The sequence below is a fragment of the Adiantum capillus-veneris genome, chromosome 28, assembly GCF_014529385.1.
Source record: "Adiantum capillus-veneris isolate H3 chromosome 28, ASM1452938v2, whole genome shotgun sequence".
NCBI classification, from domain to species: Eukaryota; Viridiplantae; Streptophyta; class Polypodiopsida; order Polypodiales; family Pteridaceae; genus Adiantum; species Adiantum capillus-veneris.
Genome location: NC_140958.1, coordinates 116,519,196 through 116,540,433, shown reverse-complemented (window position 1 = coordinate 116,540,433; position 21,238 = coordinate 116,519,196). Strand labels below are relative to the sequence as shown.

Here is a 21,238-nt window from a genome sequence, read left to right as displayed (position 1 = left end):
AGCCATTGTAATCCATGAGTATTACAGTGAAAAATTCATTACTAGCTCTGATCAATGATTGAAATCCTATTTTAGAGGATAGGAGAAGACCACTCATCACACATCACATCGGAATACTGCAAAAATCTTGTTTGCAAAGAACGCAAACTCCCAGAGGTCGCAGCAGCCGACATCGCTTGCACCTGATCATCAAGTTTAGAAACCCTATACGTCAAGTATAACTAATTCAGAGGACCATCAGCACTTTATAAGACCATGAGCACGCTGATTTTCGCAGCATTCGAACTATATTTGCTACAAGCACCATAGCACAAAAGGTAAAACGGGAATGAAATGCAGGTCAGTGTTGTTTAGCCACATAAGCAATGCAGGCAAAAAATTCACAGAAAGAAGCCCTAAGAAGTAATCATCAAGCAAATAGAAGTTGAAGATTGTGAATAGGCTTTACCGAGCCCAAGAAGCCACGAAAAGCAGTGCAGGCAAAAACATCACAGAAATAATCCCAAGAAGCAGTCATGCAGCCAAACTAAGCTTCACCAAGAGAGTGTGTTGCGCATAAATGACATTATCAATACTACTTAAGATTCTTACGATACAAAAGATCTGAAGACAAAATTAGCTCAAGCTAATTCACATTTCAAAATCGAATAGGATGTAGCATTGTACTTCACACCTCCTCAGCAAACATCCGAACTCCCACAAATTGATTCAATCCTCAACTTCACACATAATGAGATTCTTTGCACACCATTAGAGACATGCATCTATATATATGCATCTTTTCAGAACGGATCTTCCAAGGAAAGACACTCAAATATAAAGCCAATAAAGCCATCTTGAATTTGCTCTCCAAATCTGCAAGCAAAAGTGCAAGATTCCCCAAGATATCTTCTTTAAAAATTTTATCGTGAACTTAAAGAAACTTCTCCTTCATTTCAAATAGTTGTACTAGGGGAGTTTTAAATTGTGTACACAACAACATGGTGAAAGGATGTGACCTCAAGTTGCGGTCATCCTTGTCCTTTGCTTCTTCGTGTGGTGGTGTTGATGATTCAGCAAAGTAAACAAGGAGGTCATTGCGAAGGAATTTTGCAAATACCCTACGATCTTCCACTTGAGCACCAAGATTCTCCATAAGATTGATGAGGCTATCTTCTGTTGCCTCAAGCAAAGAAAAACATCTTGCTAGAAATGCACTTGCCTCAGCCTGCCCATCATCATCCCCCCCTTCCTGAAAGTAACCGATAGATTTCAGCAAGATAAGATAGGTTATGTGCTCTGTCTTGTCTGACTGAAAGGGTTTCCTGGCATAAGGACCTATAAAAATCACTTCAAAGCTCTTATCAGTGCGGGCAAGTCTCCTCAGGCAATGGTCAAGAATGGCAAGCACAAAACCAATAGAGTCTCCCAAGCATTGTACAAAAGAAGTAAAGAAGTTTGAAGAAGATGAAAATATAGCAGATAGTCATCTCTAAAGCTCATAAGTTCCTTGAATACCTTATTGGTTTGGCCGGTATGAGAAGGCCAGACAGAGAAGGCAAAGCCAGGCCTCATGTTCTCCCTCAACGCCTTAGAAGAAAGCTCTTCTGTTGAAGTAAGCCGCAAGCTCAAGTTTGGATCTTTCTCCTTCAAGGCACTGGCGTCCTTTGCATCAATGGACTGTGAGGACAGAGAGAAACGAAGCGCACAGGATGATGGGGATCGAGAAGAGGCTTTCTGCGTTTGCGTGTTTTGGCTTTGGCAAGAGAGAGAAAAGGTTAATAGGACGAGCTTTTGCGTTTAGGTTTTGCTCCAAAAGAAAAGGTTAATAAAGATGGCTTCCAATCGTAAGGACATACTACTGGCTCTCCCTTTATTATATTCATTTCTATAGAGATTCCTTACGATTCCTTCCATTATAATTGAAGGTATTGCCCTTGCCTCATAAAAAGGATTTGAACTCGAACTCACGCGGGTGTAGCAATGACTCCGTGCGCTATGACTTAACCACTCGGGCAACAGTCGACAGTTTTTCCAGGATATCCTAGTTTCTTTTACAAAAAATTGCTCGCAGCACAGCCTTTCGCTTTGCCCACCGCCTTGCCATGGACTCCAAGAGATGATGCTGGAAGCTCGTCAAGCTAGATTCTAGATTCTTATTGGACCTCGCAGAGCAGTAGCAAGAAAACTAGTCTTACTCAGAGTTTCTGCCATTGGAACCGCAGGCAGAAAGTACGTCTAATGTAGCTGGCTATGGCAAAGGCTAAAGGAAAGCTTCATCGAGCAGGCATATACTTTCTGTAGCACTCGCTCTCTCTCTCCGCGCGACTAAAAATCGCCTCCTCAGGAGCATCTCTCTTTATTCGCCTCTTCTTTTCTTTTTTAAAGATTGTATCACCTACTAAAACAATAGATAAATATAATTTATATTTAATAAGCATAATTTTTAGTTATAAATATTAATATTGATACTAATATATAAAACATCATTTGCACCATGTGTGTGAGAAAGAGAAGAGAAAGCTATGATTTTTTAATTTACTTTTCAAAAAAAGCAGATGGAAAGAAAAATAATAATAATATAGGAATATTAAATTCCATTGTAAGAAAGCATTAAAAAAAAAAGAGAAAGAGAGAGAGAGAGAGAGAATGTTATTTTATTAAAAAAATAATATAGGAATATTAAATTCTACTATAAGAAAGTGTTATCATGATGCTTGAGATATGAAGATTAAATTCCTAAGGTAAAGGGAGGAAACGAACACTAAGGCCTTTGTCACTGGCAGGCCAAAAAGGTTAAAAATATATTTTGCTTTGGAGTAGAGAGAAAACATAAATTAAGGAACTAGCATTTCTCTTAAAAAGAAAAATCAAAAATAATTTTTTTCAAAAAAGACAATGAATTTAATTACATCAAATGGCGAAGCTTGACTCACAGAAATCTAGCTAAAAAATCATAGTTAGTGGGAGACTCTCCCCATTGCAAGTTACAAGTTACAAGGGCGAATTAATGACAGCGTCTCTAAACATGATTATGGATTGGATATGCTCTTTAGACAAGTTAGCAATGGGAGGGGTTTTGATTTATCCAAATTTTGGGCTATGCCATGTAAATATTTCATTTATGGAAAAGCAAATAATTTATATGGCAAGGAAGAAAAAAAAAAGATAAAGCATTAATAAACAGCAGTGAAGTGAGAGTGACCTATCTTGCGAACTGAAGCTAGCTATGGAAGCTTGGTAGAACAGCAGCATCTCTCTCTCTTTTGGAAAATGGTTACTGTTTTCAAACATTTCTGAGAAAAACCGCTATTTTCAGTAGGATGCACAAAAGTAAGTGAGCATATTAGATCTTGAACTCACATAGTCGAGCTTGCTTGCTTTTGTAGGCAACAAATACATTTCGGAGACTCCGAGAGGAAAGCGAGCAACTCGAAATTGTTATTACCAAACCTGCCAAGAACTTTTTTAGGCAACAAATACATTCCGGAGACTCCGAGAGGAAAACGAGCAAGTCGAAAGTGTTATGAACAAACCTACTAGGATCTTGCCTCCCTTTCAAAGCCAAGAAAGTGGTCAAAAGCTTCATTAGAGCAGCAATTCAAAAGTTATACTTTTGGCTTTTCTCTTGTTCTCTACCACTCCTAATTCACACTATCATCTACTTCATGATTGCTTACTAATCTACACATAAGCTTTTAGATATACACCTATCGATATCTATATTTATTTATTTATTTATTTATATATGAACATAAGTGTATATATATAGGTAATGTGAGGACAAATGTCCCGAAACCATGGGTCTGGGGCCATGCATGATAGGGAGACATAAATATGGAGCTACACTCTAGAATCACCAAATGCGCTACCATAGCGTATACAAACATGTGGGCATGTCCTTATGCGTTATGCTAGCATATTTAGTGCTTTTGGAGAGCGTCTTGTTGCTCCAAAAAGTACCAATACGCTACCATAGTGCATACAAACATGCTCGCATGTTTGTATGTGCTATGGTAGCACATTTTGTGATTTTGGAGAGCCAAAACGATCTCCAATAGCACCCAGTACGCTATGACAGCACATACACACATGCGGGCATGTCCTTATGCGCTATGGTAGCACATTGGGTTCTTTTGTGGAGCCAAGATGCACTCCAATAGTACCCAATGCACTACCATAGTGCAGACAGACATGCAAGCATGTCTGTATGTGCATTTTGTGATTTTGGAGAGGCAAAATGATCTCCAATAGCACCCAATACGCTACTACATCACATACACACATGGAGGCTTATCCTTATGGGCTATGGTAGCGCATTGGGTTCTTTTGGAGAGCCAAGATGCACTCCAATAGTACCCAATGCACTACCATAGTGCAAACAAACATGCGAGCATGTCTGTATGCGCTATGGTAGTAAATTTGATGCTTTGGAGAGCCAAGATACTCTCCAAAAGCACCCAATTCACTACCATAGTGCATACAAACATGTGGGCATGTCCTTATGCGCTATGTTAGCCAAATTGGTGCTTTTGGAGAGGCAAGACGCTCTCCAAAAGCACCCAATGGGCTACCATAGCACATACAAAAATGAGGGCATGTCCTTATGTGCTATGGTAGTACATTTGGTGCTTTTATAGAACCAAGACGCTCTCCAATAGCACCCAATATGCTATTGTAGTGCATAGTACACATGAGTATGTCCTTATGTGCTACAATAGTGCATTTGTTGATTTTAGAGAGCCAAGATTCTCTCCAAAAGCACCCAATGCGCTACCATATCGCATAGAGACAAGCAAGCATGTCCGAATGCACTATGGTAGCACATTTAGTATTTTTCAAGAGCCAAGATGCTGTCAAAAGACACCCCAATGCACTAGCATAACTCATACAAATATACGAGCATGTCCTTGTGCACTATGATAGTGCATTTAGCGCTTTTAGAGAGCCAAGACACTCTCCAAAAGAACCCAATGTCCTACCATAGCATATACAAACATGCAGGCATGTCCTTATACGCTACCATAGCACATTTGGTGATTTTGGAGAGCCAAGATGCCAATATCATCAATGCACTACCATAGCACATACAAACATGCGGGTGTGCGCATATGTCGCACGTGTCAATGCAAGGAACTTGCCGATACACTGTGTCCGAGCCACAAATGGCTCCAAGCACACGACAAGCCTAAACTAGTAAGCTCAAAGATGGCGATGGTGTGTCACTCACTGCTCTACGCTTGCTGTCGTGGAGGATTCCTCGCCACGAAGAAGAGGGAGACGCCACTATGCCACGCTCAACCGCCTCACCGCCGTCGTGCCACCGCAATGCTCGATCGCACACACTCTCTCTCTCTCTCACGCATACACACATACACAAGGAGATGAAGAAGAAGAAGATGGAGATGGAGCAAGAGCACTCTTCAATTGCACAAATGAGAGAATGAGTGAATTTTAGGTTTAGTTGACTTTTATATGAGCTCGCCCCATTCACACTTGGGCGCCCATGCTTAGCCAACTAATCCCTTGAATGTTCCAGTTAAAGTGCGCCTCTCATCGGCGATCACTCTTACCCTTTTTCTATTGGACCGACAAGCCCGGTACCTGACTCTACCAAGTAATTAATACAACGTCCTTCGTAGGTGATAGGGTGTCCTGAGCCGTGAGGGTTAACATGCCCCCCTTCTTGATTTAGATTCCGTCCTTAGAAGCTATTGAATTGCAGCTCGTTCGTCGAGGTGGTAGAGCATTTGAGATGAATGTCCTTAGCCTTCTTCAGTCATCACTGCAAAATCAAACAACATTGGCACAGTAATTGCATTCTCATATACAATTAAAAAGCATATGCAGTTTTAGGTAGACAACTTGATTGGTAGCAAAATTCTAAACCATTTGTCAGCAATAAACATTAAACTGCAATATAATCAAACGCATAAATAGTTGGAAAGGTAAAAAATTGAACAAGTATGGGGTCGCTAATTTAACGGTCGAAAGGCACTAAAGATCGACTATTAATACCATGGGTAAGCTTTTCAATTTTCTCTGGTCAATTAAGTTGTTTAATCGCGAGAGCCAAGTATTTTATGCTCGAGGGCTGACTAGAGGCTATACCTAGAAGACCTTGTACTTAAGCTACGATAAAAAGAATTGCTCATGAAATCATCGCCTGATTTATTTTCTTTTCTTTGATCCCCCAAAGTCTTGTCATAGTGATTCAATTTTGATGTGTGTGCTTATTTTGTATGCATTGGGTTTTTTGCTTTTCAAGGAAAAGTGCCCACACTGGGAACCTCTAGGGCTCTAGTACCATAGGCGATACATGTGAGTGGAGTACCAAATCAAGCTGAGATTTCTCTTCCAGCTTAAGATTTTACATTATGGCACTTTGATTTTTTTGTTTGTTCGTTTTCAGCATTTTAATTTTGTAACTTTGGGGGGTCATATAACGTTGTTACCCTCCCCAAGCTCATCACACTAGTAAACTCCCTTTATAATACTCAAGCTAAAGGTCAATAGGAACTAAGCCCACTAGAAAGCCCTAGTACATTGCACACAATGCTGCCTAAATCGGATTCAGAACCTAAGTAACCATAGATTATTAGGAAGGCATTCCCCATGGTATCAAGAGAAGATCTCTAACACCTAGCTTGGTCAAACTAGCTTAGTCGGACTGCTTGATTTTTAAACCTAGACAAGTGATTATGACAAAAAATTACATTGAATTTAATGTTTGATACTAAGCAAATGCACTGAATATTATGCTACCAATCACAATTAAAGCATACAAACATGGATGAAAAAAAGATAAGGGGAAATGCTAATGGACAAGAAACACATGTTTGTGTTGATGGTCGCGCTTGATTTGAAGTGTGAATGAGAGAAAGATCCCATGAAGGTCCAAATCCTAACAACAGCAACACGTTCCTGTACACACCAGGAAACACAAAGAATACCTCTAGGAGGCACATCAATGGGAAAGGAAAAGGTACTTTGCTAATCACTAAACTCTAAAACAAAAACACTTCTATCGTACTAATCTTACCTACCCTCCATCACTCAAGTGATGAGGATCAAAGGTGTTTGATGACATAGGTTTTTGTTTCAGTGTACCGGATGTGAATGTGTAGGTCTGGGCCAATATTTTGACTTTTATTGTGCATACTCGTTTGCTAATGGCTCTTGCTCTTTATTATTTTTGTTTTTTGTGAGTATAAGGCTTTATATATACATTCCCTAAGATTGAAGATTGAGAGGTCAGGGAGGAAGGTTGAGAGGGAAGCAAGGGAATGATGGATGTCAGCAAACAATCCTCCCTTCCTTGGGTAGATCATACCGTTTGAAATGTGCTTGTCACCCTTTGAAACCAATTGTTCCAGTTGGTAATAGGTGAGGATTTTTGCCAGTAGTTTTCTATTACCTTAGGTGCCTCATCGAGTTGCAAGGGTGGTAAGGTACTCTCCCAGGATCGAACTTGAAGTGGTTCATCAGGTGATTTTTGAACACTGGGAGGTGTGGATTCCTTTGTAGCTTTATGGAGGTCCACTATTGTAGGTGGAGGATGTGGAGAAGCTTTTACCTCTATGGATGCATTACATGAGGAGCTAGAAGCTTCATGGGACTCCCCCCTTCCTGAGCTAGGTGGAACAAATCGTTCTTTCTCTGGTACCCAAACTAGCTCTGGAGTGGGTGTGTAGCATTTTGTGATTTTTTTTCTTTCCATGATCGTCAATTTGTTTTGGAGTTACAGGATTGGGCACACATGGTTCAGATGATAGGTAAGAATACAATCTACGTTTTGGCACCCAGATTTGATCATTTCCTTGATAGTAGCCTTGGGCTTCCAATAGTTTTTTAGGAATCTAGCGTAACGTTTCTTTACATTTCTTGGGGCGAATGGGACGTCTCTTACCAGGCTTTTGGTTTTTAGCATCAGCCATGGTCGCTAAAGAAGATTTAGGGACCCATTTGTATGTTCTTTTTGTTATATGAGGATGAATCTTGTCAGAAGCTATATGCATTGCTTGTAGCATATTAAAGGGTACGGGCATTTCATCCCCCTCAGGTGTTACCCAGGTCGTCCCCCTATTTCTCCAAGTGTCTATGGTTGCTGCTAGGTGGACCCAATCCACATTGTCTGACTGAATCATCCCAAGTAGTACATCCATATAAGGAGAATCTTCCCCAACATCAGTGTCCGCTTTACACGTGTAACAATACTGCAATGGGGCCGAGTGAACTGTGGTATCAGATCTATGATCAATTATAAACATGTTTCCTAGAGGATGTGCTCGACCAGTTACAAGATCCATTCAAATGACAGAATCTTGGAACTGCAAGTAGACATGGTTTTTAGACCAGTCATGCACCATTTTTGCTTCCCTCATGAAAGGACTTCCTAAGATCATCTCCGATGCCATAGTGTGTTTGGAGAAATCCATAACAATGAAGGTAATCCTTATTTTATGTCCAAAGACCTTGATCTTGAGATCTTCTAGCATCCCAATAGGTTTAACAATAGACCCATTGGCCATCTTCACTACTATGGTTGTGGTCGTAAGGTGAGGTCTTCCCATAGTTTCCCAGCAATTTTTAGTCACAATGCTAACCCCAGCGCCACCATCAAGGATTCCCTTTACAGTTAATCCCTTAGTAGTATTTGGTATGGTCGCATTGGATTCATCACCCTCAAAGTATTGTTCCAACTTGTTAACATGTATTTCTATAACAAGGTTCTCATCTATGTTGGGTTGTGGATCTAAGTGTTCCTCATCTCCCCAGCTCCATCCATCTGTGCAAATTGTGGTAGCCCAAACTTTAATTCTACATTGAGTAAGGCTCGAAGAGCTGAGACTAGCTCAGGGTCTTTATATAGTTTAGACATGATGGTGGTTCTAACTTCTGAAGACATGAAATACATCAATTTGGCAATGTTTAACGGCACCTTTTGGGCTTCAGTCCCTTGACGTGGGGAAGATGGGATCTCCATTTCTTCGATAGGATCAAGTAGTCCCTTTGTAAACATTCTTTCCATCAAGAAGTGAGTACACCCACTTTCCCATGACTTTAAGTCACTTTCTTCTTGGATGACACTAGGTATGGCTAAGGCTCTATGGACTTGGTGAAGTTGTTGTTGCGTAGGGAACACGGTGTCTGTAATCTGGATCTGCCCAGGTGCTGGTTCTAGATCCCTTTGGGTATCTTCTACCAAACTCCTTAATTGCTTGACTCGCTCAATCTCCTCTGTAGGGTTTGGATAATTTCCTATCTTCTTCTTGGATCCTGGCCATTGTGTCTCATGAAGATCTTCCTTATTGGTTTCTATCTTAGTGGTCGTTTTGGTCTCCATGGTTTCACCTGAATCAAAATCCTCTTCAGCGTCGTTCATATATACAGGGTCATCACCAGTCCCTATGTTGGTCTTTGAACTGGGGTCTGACTTCGTTGCGATCTCTTCCTTCATGTTTTCTTCTTTTTCTGAGATTGGGCAATTGATGCCGTGTCTCTTTCCTCAAGAATATAATTTTGTTTTTGGAGCATCGATCGTGTGACTAAGTTTATCGGTACCACAGGTGTACTTTGTGATGGCTCCTCGGTAACCTCAATCAAGTTTAATGGCGTGATCTTCGGTGCATTTGGATTATTTGGACAATGGGAAATCAAATGATCTATGCCACATCGATTACACATGAGTATCGGCATTGTAGACGTGCTCGCTTGATTGGTTTGCATTAGTGTGGCGTTCTTTTGTAGCCTAATAGGACACTCGGCTACACGATGTGGACCTCCACACTCATAGCATTGAAGAAGTGGTCTCTTAGCAGTGTAATTGATATTTTGGCCTCTTGCCGCAAGAGCAGCTACTTGATATACAGGTTTGACTTGTCCCCAATAGTCCTCCATGTAGTATTGTGGACTTTCTTCAAGCACATCCATCGCATAGGCAATATTAGGATCTATATCTTCCTCATAGCCTTCCAAACAAGCAATAGATGACTCACAACCCACTTGATTCACAGAAGTGATTCTCGGATGTGGTGGTTGCGGTCCTAGCACCGGAGGTGGTAAGGGTGTTGTTTGAACAAAATTTTGGGCCCTAGGGACCATGTGTTGTGTTGTTTGTTCGAGAGGTGGGGCCGACATCAATGCAAGCACTCGAGGTGTGTCTGTCCATGCTAAGGTTGGTCTATTGGCCATCGCGCGCTTAAATACTATGCAATCCTTAGCTTGATGACCATACCTCCCACAGGCATTGCAGTTCCCATTGAATTTTACTCTAAAAGTAGGGCATTCATTGGTACTATGCGGTCCATAGCATACTGAGCACCATTGTTGCTCCCTTCTTGGATACATATGATTGATTTCCAGAGCACGATTGTCTCTAAGACTCTCTTGAATAGCCTTGGTGAGATATGCTAAAGTCATCTCAGATATCTTTGGCTCCTTAGCAATAGTCTTTAGGGTCATTGGCTGTTGCCCGGATGCTTGCGAGCTAATATAATTAGGCTTAACAGACACTCTTTCTCCTTGAATCATTAAATTATCCTCCAATTGGATCGCATTGGTAGTGACTACTTCCCAAGTGGTGATACCTCTAATGACTAGGCCATTGTAGATATCCTCATGTCGTAATCCCCGAATGAATCTATCGAACAATTGGTTATTGTTGAAGCGCTCATTTGGATTACAACGAGAATTCAAATGCTTTAAGCGACTAATAAAGTCTCTCACCGACTCTACTTCCTCTCGTTGGGCTTTCTGGAGTTGAGAGGCTACACCCCAAAGCACTCCCTCTCGTATGTATTCTTTCAAGAACAGTCTCCTAAGAGTAGGGTAAATCGTTTTTTCTTCCACCGTTAGGGTTCTATACCAATCCCCTGCCTTCCCACTTAAGGTTAGGCTTAAAGCATTACTCTTATGCAGGTCATTGTGTTCTCCTAGAGAATCGCATATTTGTTCAAACTTTCCACCAGCTCTTGTAACCCTCTTTGAAGTAGAAGGACCTGCATCTCCATTCTCACGTCTGCGCTTCTCTTCCACAATTGCTTCATTGTTATAGCATTTTGCAAGATAGGCATGCACTGAGTCCACAGGGTCATCCCAACCTGTTGTATGGCGTATGCAATCACTGGCTTCATGTAATACCTGTTTAGTTACCTTCCCTTTTTCGGATGAGGCTACTGCATATGGCCACAAGCTATCAACCTCCTCAAAATCATCTGGAGTACACTTTAACACTTTCTTTGGAATTAGCTCTATATTTGCCCCATAGGTAGCACCCTCCACTGCAGAAATAGCATGACTAGTTGCCATATCCTCCACTAACTTCTGCATACCTCCTTTTCCAAAGTTAGTTCCTAATGGCATACCTGTCTCCCACAGATGGATCTTGCCATCCTTAAAAAACACAAGATCTCTTTTTAAGGCATCACTAAAGCTATCCCAACCCCTTCTACCATGGTCTATGCCATCACACCATATGCATCTGTGCACAAATTCTTCTTTGCTTTGGGATTTTTGTTCTTTAAAAAGAGGTTGTCCTTTCTCTTCAGCCTTGTTAGCTTTAACTTCATTTCTCGCATGCCCTTAATAAGCTCATCAAGCATTGAATTATCACCTTTTGGACTCACAACAGTAAGCTTTGGTGGAATCTCTGACGTGCTAGGAGGAGAGGTAGTACCATTCACCACCATCTTGTCCTTACGACGTTGCCTCTTAGCAAGCAATGAGACTGCTTCTTCAACCTCTTTCCACTTAGCCTTTAGACCCTGTTATGTATTCTTGTCTTCAAGGAGTAGCTCTAGCTTTCCACCTGCAGCTTGAAGGAACAATTCAATCTTTTCACTATCCAAAGTAGCCCGCTCTGTTCCTGACAGTTGAGCATAGCGTCGCTCAAACTCTCTCAACAGTTCGGTGATGGAAAGTCCTTCTTTTGGCTTTGCAACCCATTCCAAGGAGGTCCTTTTTGTAACCCTTTCAGAGTCCTCCATGAAGTATTCCTCCTTTAGGGATAATTTTAATTGCTCCCAACCTTCTCCATGCTCCTCCCTGATTCCCCTTACATGGTCTCTAATATCAAGGACCACAACAAGCTCAAAACTACGAATCATGTCCACCTCTGGAACCCGTTGTAGCTCCATCTCCTTTACATAACCACGAAGAAACTTTGTGACATATTTCCCTTGAAATTGGTCCATTTTATTCACAATAGCTTGAAGGGCTTTGGTTGATGACTCCTCCCTTCTTTCTGCAGCCTGTTGTTGTTGCATAAACATGGCGAATGCTTGAAACATTTGCATTGTACCTTGATCAAAACGCATGCCTTGTTGCTCTTGTTGATCCATAGATTTAATTATTTGTAATTAAACCTTTCAAAACAAGTATTTGAACCCCCACCCCAGCTGCTTTGCGTCGGGTTCACCTGAAATGTCAGAAAGTGTGCAGTCTAGCTGGGAAGGTGCAAAAACTTTGGCTGTGAGAGTTCGTGATGAGAGTCACAAACACTTTGTGAAAAAGTGTTTGTGGAGAATCACCAACCCTCTTTCTAAGGGTGACAAAAAGTCTAAGAGAGTTCGTGACAACAAAGTCATAAACCCTCTTTCCTATCGTTCTTGGAGTCTGCTTGTTTTCGTAGTCGAGATTATGATGAGATGATCATCAAATCACGTTCAATTTCACTTAAAAAGACCATTGAAAAAAACTAAAGTTTCAACCATGAAACCTTGATGCTCATACAAGCACAATTCTCAATCAAAACCCAAACCTCTTTGGTGGTATCATGTAGCCTCACCCCTAATTACATAGTCGTAGCATCAAACAGTTGAAAGGAATACACAAGCTTCCACCTTAACGGCAACCATTTGCTGAGTTTGCAGAGATTTAAGAGCTTCTAAATTGAAGCCCACACACCATTTTGATAAGGGGAAACCCTAATTCACTCGCTTACAAGCTCACATACAAGATTGCGAAGAGGCGGGACTGTAGCACACATAGATTGGGCAACCATGGAAGCTATTACACAGTAGAGCAAAATTGCTAGTTTTTTCTGTAAAAAGCCCCCTTCTCTCTCTTCCCCATGGAATTTTCAGCTGATGTGTCAATTTTTGGGCCATTTTGCCACTTTGGACCAAAACTAGGTCATTTTCAGCTCATTTTTTACCCAAAAATGCCATTTTTGATGCGAAAAATCCCAAACGGAGTCAGAAAAATCCCTAAATTTGTGGGATCACTTGCATAAGAATAAAAACCATAGATAAGCATCATTTTCTATCAATATACCATTTTGGATCACTTTCCATGCAATCCTGCAACGGTACCTGTTAGCTGCTATTTTTGGCAATTTTTGTCTGCATCAATCTTTATAGGCGAGATGAGTGTGCCACCATGAAACACTTGGAATATATACATTGTAAAACCAAATTAAGCATCTTATCAAGTGTAAAAGCATGCAAATGCGCCACATCCAGGGCCACGACTCCCCGGATAGGTATGTACATGATAATGACCGCAGTAGACGCTTCAACATACATCACAATATGTACATGATTGCTTTTATTTGCATACATCGAGAAGTTTCAAGAGTGAGATGAATGTTTTATTTCACACTATGTACGTGCCACGGCACGACAACGTTGACCTCAGTAGTCTACATTCAGGGCATCTCTGGATCAATTGAGACCAAAAAATCATTGGTGAGGACAAGAGACTCTTGTACAAGCCATCCTTCGGCCATGCTACCCTCCGGACGAGCCATTTGAGGAACAAACCCCTTTTAAGTCTTCATAAATCTCTCCAAGAAGAACATTCACCTGCTATACGGACCACCCCAACAACTGCAACTTCATCGACCACATGCACAAGTACATGCATTTGGATGGTAAGAATGTTTGTTGGAAAGTACTTCTCCATTATGCAGAATGCTTCAATAGCATTTAAGTGTGCTGCATCAATATTGTCTTCTCTTATCTCTTTTGAACTGATCTAGCGTACCAACTCATTGATTTTGTAGATTGTTTTTCTAATGTCATATGTCAAACAACCCTTTATGGAAATTGGTAAGATGATCTATAAAAATTTGTGCCAATCGTGGGACTTAAGACCACTGAGATTGTCATCTCTTGTAAAAGCCATCGCATGTACCCTGTGGGAGTCTTGAATGAATATTATAGTCTTCTTCACTTGTTTCTCTTCTGCACGACTCAAAACCCATGGACCTTTTGGTATAGCAAACTTTCCATTGGGTTTAAGTCGAGGCCACATCTTTGGAATTCGACCCACAGCCTGTAGGTCATCTCTTTGGCCCTTGCTCTCTCTTTTTCTGGTCATGTTTTTTCATATGACTCCCCCACATTCTTGAAGATGTGCATTGGGTCGAGCAAATGATTAATCAGTAGGTCACTCCAGTACGGGAGTTCATGAAAAATAGAAAGTATTTTTATTCCAGGTGGCATCCAATCTCCCCTCTCTAGCCACATGTTTTTCCAATCGCTCGCTTTCAATGGATGCATGTCATGTTTGCATATGTTTGGTCCACGTAGCTCATGTCTTTAGGTAAAAATCTATGATGCTCCTCGTAAACTGTCTTGCTCAAATGCTCAGAGCGACGGAAGCCAAGTCAAGGAACACATTTCGGACGTGCATGATTGCCCGAGTAACTCAAGCCTGAAACATCACAAAATTAAAATATAAAAGTGTTGGCATATCCATGAATCACATGTGTGTGAGGGTTTCAAAGGCAACCTGAGCACTCACCGAAGCCTGGCCAATCGTGCATGGTCCACATGAGAATGCCTTGCACATGTACATTCTGTCATCTGATTGGTTGGGACATATCAACCACATCGATTCATGTCCACAAGATTTGGAGCTCTTCTATAAGTGGTGCCAAATAAACATCCATGTTCTTGCTTTCCTGGGACGATCAATGACAACAACAAACGGCCCTTCTTGATAGCTAGCCATGGTGGAAGATTATAATTAACCAGACAAATAGGCCACGTGCTCCATGACGAACTCCGTAATCCGAATGGGTGTACTCCGTCCATTGCTAGACCAAAGCGGATACATCGAGGCTCGTTCTTAAATGTAGGCGAACTTTCCTCTATGTGCTTCCATGCATGAGAGTCAGCAGGTACCCGCATCATATCATTTGTCAATCTAGTATTTGAGTGCCATGTCATCAAAGCGGCTATGGACTTGCACCTGAACATGCTTTTTATTCTTGGAATGATAGGAAAGTGGCGAAGGACCTTTGCAGGGGTAAATTTTGCTTGTGTGTCCTCCCTGTGCGTGTTTGATCCACAATTGAGATAATGTTCCAAATTTTCATACTCATTGCGAAAAAGTATACGATTATATTTTGTGATAATCCAAGCCCAAATTAGTAAGAAGCTTTTTAGCGATTGGACGGGTAGGGGGCATGTGATTCCCTTCTGGCAAGATTTGCTCATTCAGCAACCTGACGTTACATGAACAAGTCAGTCCCTTGATCACATTTTGAACTATAATTTTCACTTTATCAGGCTTAGGATATAATGTATTTACCTGAAAAGCTCTGAGACTGAGGCATCAGACCAATCGTAGACAGACTGCAAATTAAGCATTGCCAACGCGGTACGGAGAACTGAGATTTTTACACCACTGTAAAGCGGCATGCATGCAAGACTTTGCATCATCTTGCCATCTTTAGCGTTGTTATCATGCCGTCGATATGAACGGGATGACTAAGGTTTGTTCACAGTATTGCATTCAATGTTGTCGTCTTCTATGTTTTCAATGATGGGATCCATGTCAAATAACGCATCCAACACCTACTCCATCTATACTTCTTGAAATGCCACATCAGGTACTTGTTGGGAGGACTTAGTTGATGGCTACTAGTTTGAAAATCGTCTTCGCTGGGATGAAGTTGGAGCAATATCTACTTGTGGAGTTTGACCTTCAGTCTCTAGACCATGAGATCGATAACGTAGGTCTTGTAGTTGCTCAATCGAAAAGAGACCGTGATTGCGTATGTGTTGGTCGCAGATTTTTTGTTTTTGAAAGATCAGATGCTTGCAATGCACACAAGGACATGCCATCCTATTGTCCATACTTTATCTACCAATGATGCAACAAATAATTAAAACACTCTAGTTGTTATAACTACACACTACTAAGTACACGACAATACAAGACAACCTCACATTCTCTAGCCAGGCCCGATCCTCGCACACCTCGGTCTGGAGGTGCACGAAGATTAGGACCACATGGTAATAATCTCGTCTTTATTAGTCAATGACTATATATTAAGGTTCTTGAAGTCTGTGTGCACTTTGGAAGTCCGATTGCATTTTTTCAACTATTTGCTGCTAGCTCTAACAACCTCACATTCTCTAGCCAACAGGTCCGATCCTCACACACCTCGGTCTATAGGTGCACGGAGATTAGGACCACAGGGTGATAATCTCGTCTTTATTGGTCAATGACTATATATTAAGGTTCTTGAAGTCTGTGTGCACTTTGGAAGTCCGATTGCGTTTTTTCAACTATTTGCTGCTAGCTCTAACAACCTCACATTCTCTACCCAAGGCCCGATTCCCGCACATCTCGGTCTAGAGGTGCACATAGATTAGGACCACAGGGTAATAATCTCGTCTTTATTGGTCAATGGCTATATATTAAGGTTCTTGAAGTCTGTGTGCACTTTGCAAGTCCGATTGTGTTTTGTCAACTATTTGCTACTAGCTCGAGCTCTGACAATCTCACATTCTCTAGCCATGTCCGATCCCCGCACACCTTAGTCTAGAGGTGCACGGAGATTACAACCATAGGGTCAATGACTATATATTAGTGTTTTTGAAGTTTGTGTGCACCTAACCTATAACCAAATTAAATCTAACCTATAACTTCACCAATAACAAAACCTAATCGAAGTCCGTTTGCGTTTTTTAGAGTATACGAGTCATTTTTGAAGTCCGTTTGCTTTTTTTCTACTATTTGTCGCTAGCTCTAACTTATAATCTAACCTAACCTATAACCTAAACCTAACGTAAACTAACGTAAACTAACCTATAACCTAAACCTGACCTATAACCTAACCTAACCAAAGTCCGTTTGCATTTTTAGAAGTACACGAGTCATCTTCGAAGTCCGTTTGCGTTTTTCTACTATTCATTTGCCGCTAGCTCTAACCTAACCTACAATCTCACCTAACCTATAACCTAACCTAACATAACCTATAACCTAAACCTAACCTGTAGGCTAACCTAACCGAAGTATGTTTGCATTTTTTGAAGTACACAAGTCATCTTCAAAGTCCGTTTGCATTTTTTCTACTATTTGTCGCTAGCTCTAACTTAAACTATAATCTAACATAACCTAATCTATAACCTAAACTTAAACTAACCTAACATAACCTAACCTATAACCTAAATCTAACCTATAACCTAACCTAACCGAAGTCCGTTTGCGTTTTAAGAAGTACACAAATCATCTTCGTTTGGCCGCTAATAGATGGACGTTGTGTTCGGACAGTTAGAACTTATGGTATGGTGTATAAAGCCGCTTAGGTTAGGCTGCTCCAAATTGGATTAGGATAGCAATTAGACATTTCAATCCGCTTAGGGCTAGCCACCTAGGGTTAGCGTCTTAGGATTAGTGTTGGTTTAAGTGCTAATAGATAGCCGTATTTTGGAGTGTTAGGGTGCGCTATGTAAATTTGACCGCTCCAAATTAGATTAGTGTAGCATTTTTACATTTCAATCTGCTTAGGGCTAGCCGCTTAGGGTTCTATGGATTTTGGCCGGCTAATAGATGGCGCACCGTGTTCGGACGGTTAGGGCACACTATATAAAGCCGCTAAGGTAAAGTGCTCTAAAACATATTAGGGTATCGTTAGGCCATTTAATCTGCTTAGGGATTGGTGCTAAGGGTTATCGGCTTTAGATGAATGACTTTTGTTTTGGCCGCTAATACATTACTATATTTGGAGTTAGGGTAGCCTATGTAAATCCGTTTAGGTTTGGAAACTTTTGATTTGGTTGCTCCAAATGCAATTAGTGTAGCGCTTGACCATTTCAGTCTGCTAATAGGGTTAGAGGGTTATGGTTTAGACATTGGTAGATGGTTGTATTTGCACGTTTAACCGATAAGTGTTTAGATTAACATAAAAAAACATAAGTTCTAACTGTCCGAACACAACGTCCATCTATAACCTAAACATGAGTTAACTTAACATATAACATAACCTAGCTTTTTAAGTACAACTATAACCTAATCTAACCTAACCTATAACCTAACTTATAACTTAATTTATAAACTTTTAATTTAAACCTAACCTAAAACCTAACCTATAAGATAACTTAACATAATTAACGTCCTATGAGCTAACCTAACCTAATGTAGCTTAACGTAAAACCTAACATATAACCTATATATACCATAACCTAACATATAGCCTAAACTAAACCTAACCGAAACCTAAAACCTAAACCTCATCAGTCGCATAATTTGAAAAACGACATAATTCAAAACGAAATTTCTTCGAAACAAGATTTTTTTCATAAGATTTTTTTTTTCATAATTTAAAACAAAATTTCACAACACAAACCATAATTTCTTTTAAAGCATTGAAAGTTTAAAGCATGAAATTTTCTTTTTTCAATATACAAATTAATTTAAATACATTTAATATGCATTAAAAGTTCAAGCACTCACATGCGGCCTATTTGAGCAAGAAAAGGTATTGTAAACGTCCTCGAACCTGCAAAAATGCACACACACACACACACACACACACACACACACACACCATGTTAAAACCCTAAACCCTAAACCTACAAGTAAACTTGAAAAGAATCTCACCTTAGTGCTATGGAGTAGTCCACGAGCAAGATTAGCACCTCCGACAACTTGTTTCGCACCAAATCTGTAAGAGGTGAGGAGGAAGAGAGCAAGAGAAAAGGTGCAAGAAGAAGACAAATGAGCAGAGAAATCCCGTAGTTTGTTTTTTGTAGGGTTCGATGGAACATGTATCGGTACAGGCATCGAAAAAAGCATTCGTACGGGCGACGGAACGTGCATCAAAAAATACATCGAAACATGCCTCGGAAATTTAAAATTAATTTTAAACTTCATCTCCCTCCATACTTACCTACACATATACCAACGCCCGCCATTGACCCCGGTAATTTGGCACCGAAATTTAAGTGACCTGTTGTAGTCACTGAAGGTAGCGCAGGGACGTGTTGGAGTAGGCGGCATGCAAAAGGAGCAAGTTGGTTGTGGGGAGGCATTTTAAGACAGATTGACATGTTTGGTCCTTGGATTCCTTTGTAATTAATGGACACGAATATGCATACATATGTAATTACTTTTTGATATCCATGAACGGGCAGTTTCTTCAAATATATATACATATATATATTACTATTTAAAATTTCCTTCTGTTGAACTCTTATGATAGACACATTTTTGGTAAGTGAACCCCCGAGTTTTGGAGAGTGTCTTGGCTCTTCAAAAGTACCCGATGTGCTACCATAGTGCATACAAACATGCCCACATGTCCGTATGCACTATGGTAGAACATTTTGTCCTTTTGGAGAGCTAAAACGCTCTCTAATAGCACCCAATACACTACAAGCACCCATTACTCTATGATAGCACAGACACACATAGAGGCATGTCCTTATGCACTATGGTTATGCATTGGGTTATTTTAGAGAGCTAAGACGCACTCCAATAGTATCCAATGCACCGCCATCGTGCATACAAACATGCGAGCATGCCCATATGCACTATGGTAGCTCATTTGATGCTTTTGGAGAGCCAAGATACTCTCCAAAAGCACTCAATGTACTACCATAGTGCATACAAACATGCAGTGTCGTGATGTGACACGTACATAGTGGAAACGCATGCTACAAGATCTATCTTGTAACTTTTTAGATATATAATTATATTTTCTATAATGTACATATGTATATCTAAGTATAGTAATAAGCTTTCTATCTCATCCTATTATTTATCTCAATGGTAATGTATTCTTACTTTACCGTCAAAAAGTACTATGGAAAAAGAATCAATAGCTCCGCCTCTTTAACTTGGGACAAAAAACATCGATTCTTTCTTTCTACTATCTCATTATTATCTCACACCCTAATTAGATCCTATATCTAGGGTAACTTCCAATATATAAATATTCTATATATTTCTTATATTTTTCTTATATTTCTTTTAAATAGCTACTAAGAAGGAATCAAATCCTAGTGGGACACTAGGTGGCATGATTTTCAAAGATATACCTATTTTAATGCATTATTGCAAGCATGATTATAAAACTTTGTCAAGGAGCGATGTCATGCTTTCATATGGCATGAGGTGTCCATTGGAATCAAATAAAAGTCTAGGCTAAGGGGACCACAAGAAGACTTTTGCTACCAAAACTGTACCCTATTTTGATGATTCTTTTACACAAGGTTCCAATCCAAATTGGAAAATTTATATAAAATGGGAGTCGTACCTAATGAGTTGAATTTTTTGTCCACATTTTTACTTTTTTATTTGGAGCCACGGTTGAGGAGATATGATCAAAATACTAGACCCCAGTCTACCCACATCATGCAGGGACAACTCATTTTAAACTTTTACAGTTTCTGTTCACACTGGCTCTTCTCTTCTTGTGTAAACCCTTGGGGGTTTCCTTCACCTATAAAAGAGGACCTCTTCTTCGCTGAAATCCATTCAAGCCATTGATCAAAGGAATTCATGAGGGAGTGAAAGTAGTAATTCCTAATTGTACTTAGCCATAAACATGCCTAAGCCTACACTTACTCCTAGAGGAAGACTAGCCATTCTTGTAAGCTATCCTTGGAAGATAAGCTCTAATCAAAGAAGGACTTGAGCTTGGTGCATCAATCAAGGCTTGACGTCTTCCCACTTCTTCTCTCTCCATAAAAAATGGTGAATAACTCCCGAAGGGTTTGTCAAGTAAGATGTGTTCTACTTTTATATTTTGTTGATTTGTTGTTTTCTTTTTCCACCTCTTATCCAACATATATCTCTAATCTCATCTCCCTCTCTAACCAAACCTAACTCTCTCACTCTTAGAAATTCATTCTCTCTACAAATTCTAGGTTCTCCTTGCTGAAGGTACATCTATCCCCACAATATCCTTATTGTCTATGGGCAAGAATAGTGCTTGGGAGGGAAATTCTCTTCTCTTCTCTTCTCTCATATCTATATTTTGCACATACTAGAGTTATCCTAGATGAATAATCCACAT

The 21,238-nt window shown here is 40.3% G+C and overlaps 1 pseudogene; it reads right to left on the bottom strand.

The window, feature by feature from the left end:
• Positions 1-21,238, bottom strand: part of LOC147421153 (uncharacterized) — a 56,889-nt pseudogene that overhangs the window by 9,032 nt on the left and 26,619 nt on the right.